Source organism: Diospyros lotus, chromosome 15 (genome assembly GCF_014633365.1).
Source record: "Diospyros lotus cultivar Yz01 chromosome 15, ASM1463336v1, whole genome shotgun sequence".
Lineage (NCBI taxonomy): Eukaryota > Viridiplantae > Streptophyta > Magnoliopsida > Ericales > Ebenaceae > Diospyros > Diospyros lotus.
This window is the reverse complement of record NC_068352.1, coordinates 32,496,819-32,506,796: the sequence shown is the minus strand read 5'-3', so window position 1 is coordinate 32,506,796 and position 9,978 is coordinate 32,496,819.

Sequence of the window (9,978 nt, the reverse complement as noted above, 5' to 3'; positions counted from 1 at the left end):
CTTCCAACGTCTCAATGTCACATAGCATCTAACATTGGAACTTATGCAATGAATTGTTATATTTTGCCTCTAAATTGGAATTTGATTTAACATTGATTACATAAATTCCAATGTCACATAGCATCTAACATTAATTGCATAAGTTTCAATTTACTTGATTTAAATTATAATTTTTACTTGATTTAACATTAATTGCATAAGTAAATCAAGACAAACAAGTAATTAATTAATGGACCACCCAACCCCAAATTGGGATATTACTTGATTTAATCAATGTTAAATAAAAAAAAAATTGCAATCTAAATCTAATGGAAGACATTGGAAGCATCCTCTAAAGAATTTTAAGCTATATTTTACCTCTAAATTACCTATATTTTGCCTCTAAATTGCCTATACCAACCTGCTAGTTTTTGAGCTATATTTGAGAAGTATCATTTTTTGAATTATAATAAGGAATAATCAAGTTATTAAATAATATTAATTTATTTTCTACAAAATTATATTATTATAAACATATATTTACAAAAATTAAAGGGTATTTTTAATTATCTCTAAAATCTTACGATTTTACGATCCGATTTTATGGACTCTTTGTCAATCCCACTTAAAATCCCGATTTTAACAACCTTGGAACTCAAGAACTGTTATTAGACATACTTAACCTTGGACAGATTTAGTAGTGATCGAGTTTAATTATTATCATAATTAATAGAGTAAAATATGGCTGTGATAAAGAAATTTTAGTAATTCTATAATTATATTTCATTAAATTTTTATTTAGAGTAATTACACTTGATATCGTTAAAATTTTATTAATTTACAACACATACTTTTCAAGATAATATTAAATTTACATCTTTTTTAAACCAAACATGGTCTCATATTATTTAATTCCATCACTAATTTATCTTATACTCAATTCAATTACATTATAAAAGAATCTAGATCAAATCGAACCAAGCCAAATACTAGGAGTGTGCATTTGGTCTGGATCTGACTAAATCGACCCTAGACCAAATCTAATTGAGAATAAAATTCTTAAAATTCTCGAATTGAGGACCAGACCAGTTCAATCCCTTCCAAATTGATTTTGAATATTTTTCATTTTAATATAAAATTTTAAAAATACTCATATATTATGTGTATTTAAATTTTAAATATGTATATAATATATATTTTAATTTTTTAATATTTAATATATTATTAATAAATAATAATTTCTATATAATTATTACCGACTTTACTTTGAATCGGTCCGAATCGAATTAAACTAAAAGTAGATTAAACGATATAGGTGGACCAAGGTCTGATCAATCTAGATAAATTTTTCAATCCGAACTAAAATGTTAATAGCCCTTCATTATACTCATTTGCTCGATAAAAAGATCCCAAAAATATTTCTCTATAATTTAATGGGACATGAGCTTATAGTAACTCCGTCCATTTGACATCTCTATTTCAACAAATATGATGCTTGTTGAAGCTATATCAACCAGCAGCAACAACAAATACATTGCTGCTTGCTAGCCTATATACGCATATGTATGCTGATATATCTTAATTAGGTATATGTCCAGAGATTTGATTTTTAAATAACACTGACGTGAAAAGTCAAATATAATGATATGAGATGGATTCTATCAAATTGAACTGCTATTCATCTAGACTTTAATTTAGGTGGCACATTTTCATTGAATAATGAAAAGATGCACAATAAATATTGACACTTGTATATTTTTATTACTCAATGAAAATGTGACACCTAAATTAGAGATATTGTTAGATATTTGTCTCAAATAGGTTGCAATTTTATTTCTGTATGTTTTATGTGAGAAATATATATATATATATATATGTGTGTGTGTGTTGTTATTTAACTTGGTTATAAAGCTGATGACAGGTGGCAGCATGATGTCCGTTGATTTGCATCACTTGGTTGCCCACATATATATATGCGGACGGATATAAGGAGAAAGAATTCTGCTTTCTCTCATTCTCTCGTTTTGTCTTGCCATTTGTTATAGAAACCCTAATTTGAAATCTGATCCCTTCTATGTACTTTTGATGTATTGTGTGTGAACAATCGATGCTTCTGAGAGTGCTCTTGATTCTTGCTGAGATTGTAAGTTTGTGCTTCTTTATCTGCATCGTATATCACTGTAAGTTGGGTATTTTCAGTTTATAGGGTTTGGATGAATGTAATCCTATTTTGTGTAATCTTGTTGCTCGGATCTAGTGGATTGACTAGGGGTCTAAAGCTCCTACCGTGAGTAGGATTCTATTTTGAATCCGAACACGTAAACTCCTCCGTCTCTTTGTGTGCGTGTGTAAGTGTTGCTTTATTGTTCTTGTGTATCTGTTTGCTTCGATCTTGTGGGTGTTTGGTTTCGGTTATTCAAACAGGTTCAATAGATATGAATAATATTATTTACATAATTAATATATTTGAATTGTCACATCAATATTATTTAGTATAAATTAAGTAATATTATTTAAAAGATCAAAATTTTACATATATATATATAATACGTGTTTGATTGTACACATTTAGTTACGTATATGATAGTTTTATAGAAAGAAATTAATGGATGCATGTGTGAAAGCGGGTGTGAAATTCATAGCATTAATTAACTAGTGTCTTAATAGCCCTTCATAGTTGAACTAAAATCTTAATAGCCCTTCATAGTTGTCTCTCCTCAGCCGCCAACTTAGAAGAGTTGTTGATTAGAATTTTCCTTAAAAGTACAAATTCTTCAACGACCCTTTATTGTCTCAATTTCATCTCCACTCTCTCTCTCTCTCTCTCTCTGGGATATGGCAAATCGATTAAATCAATTGGTGGGATGGGCTAGGCTTGGGTTCACATCCATGATAGTAAGTTGCAATAAAACTTGTATATATGATTTTGAAGATATAGAAAAATTGAGAGGTAATTTCCAGAAACTGTTATTAATGTGTCTTATATGTGGTTGGGGATGGTAGATGCTGTCTCTTTGTGTTGTGATTGGAAGGTCTAGACCACTACAGCAATTGGCCATGTATTCTAATGATTATGATTTATGTACTGAGGTAGCATGTTGTTATTCAGAAACATGTGTAATATTCAGGAAGACAATTCTTTGACTCTATGGCCGTGGGCTGGGGAGTACAACTATGTAGAGCTTAGGAATATGGAGATTTGCCATGTCATGCAAGGTGGCCCTTTTACTTTTGTAATTGGGGCACATTAGAAAGAAAAAAAAAGGTGTGTATTACACACGATTGATTTACTCATACTTTTTACCCTTTGGCATCAAATACTTTTTGCACTCCATTTAGTGAGGGTAAAGTTTGTGATTGTTTTTGTAATTTACATTCCATATTCATAAAGTCTAAAACTATCAGTGACTGAATGTGGAAGCATATCTTGTGTTCTAGTGGCAAAAACCTAAAGAGGGAGGCCTTGGAAACCTTCTTGACAGAGAAGTCCTTGGAGACCTTCTCGAGAGCCTCTTTTGCGGTATGTGAGATTTTTTACACAAATTAGTTGAATATTTCTCTGTTTTTTAATTAAGAGTAACTTTAGTATCAAATAGCTTGCACAGGAGACATTTCGTCTTGATCATCTTTTATTTTACAGATCTCTTGAAAATTAGACGCTAAAAATGAACTCTCTCCCATAGTTACACATTTATTGTTGTACTTGGACAATAAGAATACTAATTATTAAGTTTCTTGATAAAAAATCAAACATTTTCTATTATATGTATTTTATATATTTAATTTCTTAAATGAATGTAATTCATACCATTGTTGTTTGTGCGACTATGATGGAAATAACTAAGAAAGCTATGTAAAATATAAATGAAAATTAGATTTAATGTGATGATAAATTTGAGTATTTTATTATTCCAACGCAGTGAGTTCAAACTTATTTATAAATTTTATTTTTGTTTTTTAAATAAAACATATAGAGAGTATTTTAAAAACTCACTTTATTGATAGGATTTCGTAATACTAAGACTGTGTTCTTTTTCTTGTTTTTAGCGCGTTTACTTTGATGTTTTCAAATATATGTTTTCAAAAAAAAAAAAAAAAATACAAACAAAGCTATTTTCAACCAAAACAAACTCAACCTCCAAAACATGAAAAATATATTCATTTTCACTCTCTCTTCCTCTCTTCTCTCTTCAAGCCATTGCCTCCGCCACCACTTCCTTCTCTTCCTCTCTTCAAGGCCAGATTTGCCGCCATCGCTTTGTCAGCCATGCCTGTCGCTCACCTGGCCTATGGCCTTCGCCTGCCCGTCGCAACAGCCATTGCCGCTCTTGTCGTCTTCTATTGTGGTTGTCGTCGGCCATCTCCATTGTCGGCCTATCTCTCGCGGTAGGTCTCATGCAACAGTTATCAAATGATCTCTTCGTCTTCGCCATGGTTGTTGTAACATCTCAAAAATTTGGAGATAAGTAAAAATAATTAATTTGGGTGTTTGAGGATATTTTAGAATATTTGAAAATTTTTGAGAAAATATTTATTTATGATATTTTGAAGAAATAGGAAATTAAGATGATTAATTAAATTAATTGGATGTATTTATGAAAATAATAAAATAACATATAGTAGCAATAATAACAATAATAATAGAAATAATAATAATAATAGTAATAATAATAATAATAATAATAAAATAAATCAAATTAAATTAAATTAAATTAAATTAATTACTTAATGTATATATATATATATATTTATATGTATGTATGCGTGGCGTGGCCTTGTCTTGGCCATATATTTTTATGGCTTTAATGCCATTGAATTGTGTGCAAATGGAATAAGCTTGGGCAGCAAGCTGGGAGGAGTAGTGCACTGGGAAGAAGAAGAAGAAGAAGAAGAAGAAAGGAAAGAAGAAGGGGAGGAGAAGAAGGTAAGAAGGGAGAAGAAGCAGTGCGCAGGGAGCAGTAGGCGCGGAAGAGAGGAGAAGAAAGGAAGAAGAAGAAGAAAAGGAAGGAAAGAAAGAAAGAAAAAGAAAAGAGAGGAAAGAAAAGAAAATAAGAAAAAATAAAAGGATTTTGGAATTTTTTGGCATAGAAAGTGATCAGGTATGTGGGTAAAAATTAGTAGAAGTGTGATATATGTAAATTATTAATTTTGCGCGATTAGAAATAATTAATTTAAGTCCCGATTGTGTTATTTACTAGGAAATGATTTAATTCGCATTGGAAGCACAAGAGAGACTGAAAGTAGCTGGTTTCAGGCAAGCTCCTAACCCTCTCATCGCGTTATTTATTTCCCATGAAAGTCTTTGAGGTTTCTTGTACTCTAAACCCTCCCTCACCTTGATTCGGTGCTACGCATTAATAATACTCCGCGTGGCGACCACCCTATGATTCATATTTTATTAATGAGGTTATTGTTGATGGAATAAGTTAAGTAAAGATATTTTGGTGTCTTTCATTTTGTCCGTTACGGAGTTTCGTATCGCTCCATTCTCCTTGGGAATGATGCCGTACCTGTTGGGCTAGGTTCTTAGAAAAGTTATTTATGATTTAATGGGGTTTTATTAATAATTTATTATGTATGTTGAGATGGCTTTATGTGAATGAAAAGTAAAGAGAATGGTATCACGATATTATAAGGTTATGTATATGAAGAGTTATGAGCTATGGAGAAATGTTATGCAAGGTTAAGTTGAGAAGATATAAAGTTAATAGTGTTAGTAAGTGTGTCTAAGGGTATGGGTGCAAAGCCACTGACTGTTGACCGTGGGTCATGGCAGTTGATGGTTGGATGTATGGGCGCCAGTCATTGGTTGTTACGATAAGTGCTAGACGGCCAGAAGAGCTGGTACTCCAGATTCCCGCCTTGGTTTGTGCATTTCATGATGTGTGTGCTACAAGGGGCTGGGTTTCATTCACGTGGAGACATGCTTTGTGTGTGATAGGATGTATGAGCATTTGCATGACCCGGTTGGTCTAAGAGCCAATTTGGGTATCCTAGGTGAGCATATGCATTTAGAGCATGCTGCATGTGTGTATTCCTATGTGAGGCGTAGCAGGGCATGATGCTTGGTTTATGGGGGCCTTGTCATCATATTTATGCTACAAAAGCCATTGCATTTCTTATTTGTTGCACTGCATGGTGAGAATGTGCGATTTTAAATGTTGAGTATGGGTGGTGGATGTGGGCACGGTAAGACCTTGGGTTAGAGTCCCACGGCGGCGTGGTCCACGACGTGGTCACGGTAAGACCGGGGGTTAGAGTCCCACAGCGGCATGGTTCATGGCAAGACCGGGGGTTAGAGTCTCACGGCAACAACAAGACCGGGGGTTAGAGTCCTACGGCAACGGAAGGATAAGACGACAATGACAAGGAAACTGAGGTGGAAGGGAAACGAAATGGTAGCCTATGTTAGGCTACAACAGGTTTGTATGCGGGACCTGGGTGCCAATGTGTGACTTATGTGGGCCCTTGGTTCCTTATGTGCAGTTAACTTTTTGTTATGCATGTAGAAATAAGGTACATGTGGATCGTGACATGGTGTGATTGCATTGGTATGAATTGCATGGGGTGTCATGAGAAGAGTCATATCCTAAACCCTCAGCCTTTCTTTTCTAGAGCTTGCTGAATCTCGCGACTCATGTTGTTTTACATCATTCCAGGTACGTTCATCGGGGTTGGGTCCAGACCGGCGTGTCATGATAGCAAGTGCAGAGCTCTCCCGAACCTAGATCCTGGGTGTCGCTGTGTTTATGCTAAAATTAATGTTTATGTTTTTTTTTTAAATTGATGTATGTTATGTAAGCCCAGGTGGGTCCAAGAGATGAATGGTTTTGTAAAGATCATGATGAGATGTTAAATGATAAAAAGAATATAATTTTAATAAGGGTTGTACATGAGTTGTAGTTGTGTTTTGTTTGGTATCATTTTAGTAATGACCATCTCACGGATCCTCTTGGTGCACGGGGTCTTCGGGAGACGGGCCGTTACAATTGCGCTCACAATCGTCGTTCTTCGGCATCGCTTTCTGCCATCGTCTTCGCGCTTCGTAGCAGCGACGCTGACTCTTTACAGGCAATGGTGTTGCTGCCTTTGCCGATGGCAAGGGAAGGAGAAAAAGATGAAGATGGGTTGATTATTGGAAAGAATAATAACAAACGGGCTGTAAGCATAGGGAAGGGGAGTGAGAAGAGAGAGACAAGAAAAGAATTTCTTGGGGATGAGATAATTTATTATATATATCTAATAATATTATTTAATTATAAAATAATATATTTATAAATATATTATATACATATATTTTATACATGAATTAATATATATATTTAGAGCATTATTTATATATAATATGTCAAATTTTTATTACTGAATTTATCCACTTAAAATGTATTAAACATAAATTAATTTTATCCCAAATATTTTTTATACGACAAATATTTGACTGTATTTAAAATATGTCAAGTTAAATAATAATTATATTTTTACAATCTCAATTTTTTTTCATATGCCAAATTACTAATAAGGTGCTTAACAACTTTTTCTTCAAACTCAGCTTCCTCGAGAAGTTTTGAAAAAAACTAACTTACAGGTATGTTATATATCCAATTTGAGGATTTGCAAACTCTCAATTAGTTATAATTTATTAAATAATTAAATTTATTGAATTAAATATCATTAAAACTTGGATTCTCAAAATTTCAAACGTAACGTATTTTTTAATTTTTTGTTTTGAGAAATAATTTTTTAGAATTACAAATAAAATGTATTTTTAGCTTTCTGAAAATAGATTACCAAAATATAAAATTAAAATTTAAAATTTAAAATTAAAAATTAAAAATTAAAACACAAAGATAACGAACCTAAGATACCTGATTTGCTTATGTAATAATATATGTTTAATTGAAAAGTCATAATAGACCAAAAGTTTAATTGAATTTTGTAGAGTGGAGACATATTTTAACAGCGAAATTGTAACTTGAATATTTAAGAGTGATATTTGATATGATGTTTTTATATTAATATATTATATATATATATATATATATTCTTTAAATAAGAATTTTATTAAACAAAAGACAACAAAAAAGTCTACAACTGTTTGCGAAAGCATATCTCGAAAATCACAACGAGAAACTAACTCCGTAGAGAGAAAACTAACAAAGAAAAAGCTTTCTAAACAAAATAAAGAAATAAATTATATATAATTATATACAAGAGTCATGAAAAGTCTTCTATATGGTAAGCCCTCAGTTATTAAATGTTTATATTAATTATACTCACAATACAATATATTAATATAAAAGTATTGCATAAAATATCACTCTTAAATATTTAAATAATATTTTGATTTAAATATTTTTTTAAGTTTTTAAATGCCATTGGACCACAGAAATAGATGATATGGGTCTAAAATCAAAAGTCATTAAATAGACAGTTGGAAAAAAAGACTTTTTGCCCTTTCCAAGTCCTAATCTGTGTAAGTTCAATGTATTGTGTTGAATAATAATGAATTAATTTTGTAAATATTTTCCATATTTAGTGAATACGTTAAAGATATAAATTATGAGAGAATATACAGAAATTAAAACTTGATACGTTGGTTAATTTCAATGTATAATTATTATGAATTATAATTACTTTATATAATATTTTTAAAAGTTTATGATGGATAAATTAATCATACCATCGTAATTAACTTTGATCATTTGGTTCAGACATATTTTTGAATTTTAATTTTTGTCTAATTAGTTTTAATTTTTTATAATTAGTTATGATATCTTTTAAAGGGATAAAGTATAGAAAATATCATGACTAATTTATGAAAAAACGTGGTTAATTTTGAAAAAAATTAAAGATTAATTGAACAAATTTTTAAATTTAAGAATAATCTAAATTAAATAATTAAAATAAAAAACCCATCAATTTATTTTTAATAATTAACTAAATACTCGTAATACTCTTGTTGCTGGATGAATAGAATAATTAAAATTTATTTATTTCTGGAAAGCTTAATAAGAAATCAATAGAACCTAGCGGAAAAGCAAGTTTTGTCTAGGAGAAATCAACGATAGTTGTGAGCTAGTTCAATCCATTGTGCAGGAGAGGTAGGGTTTGTGCGAGAAGGGTTGCTCAAGAGAGCTCCCATTATCTAGGGGAGTTAATATGTTCCTGGGAAGAGACCCTCTAACCTGTTTCTGTCTTGTAGATCACCTTTCTCTTTACAATCAACTTCATTTGAATGGCTCTTTAGATAACGGATTGAGACCCCCTCATAGTCGTGCTGATTTCTTTCGGACAACTCTTGTTCTTCCACCAGATTGTGTCGATTTTTTAAACTCATTCTTCAAAATAAATAAATTTTAATTTATATATATATATATTTAGATTACACGTTGTCACTTGCGTCTCCGGCTGCTCGACCCCACGATTTCAGCAGAAGAGGTAAATCAGGAGATCCAGCAAATAAGTTTCGACCCCCTAACACAATCGCAAATGTGAGGACGCAAATATTTTTTATTTTTAAAATTACTTCTTATCTGTTAAACTATCTTCTCGCTAGGGTTCGAACACAGGACTTGAAAGCTCAAAAAACAACACTCCATCAATTTTTTTTTTTTACTAGTTGATCTACGTACATGAGACTGTAATAAAATATATTTTTTATTACTTGGTCTCGTGGTAAGCACAATAACTACCTTACTCAATAAAAAATTAGATGGGCTTGTACTTTATAATTTATATTATTTAATAAATATTAAAATTTGTTAAAAATAATTAATAGGTAAGCGTGGGGGGAGGAGATCAGACAAACCCAATCCAGAGGACATTTGACTTTATTGTCTGTCCACGTCGGTGACATACCAAATATTATAATTATTATTAATTTATTATTATCCTCCCGTTATTGAAAATGATTTTTCAGAAATTGGAATAATTAATGGGCCCGGGGAGACGTCACACGAGCTGGCCTCATAAAAGAATTGTAATCATATATTTTTATGT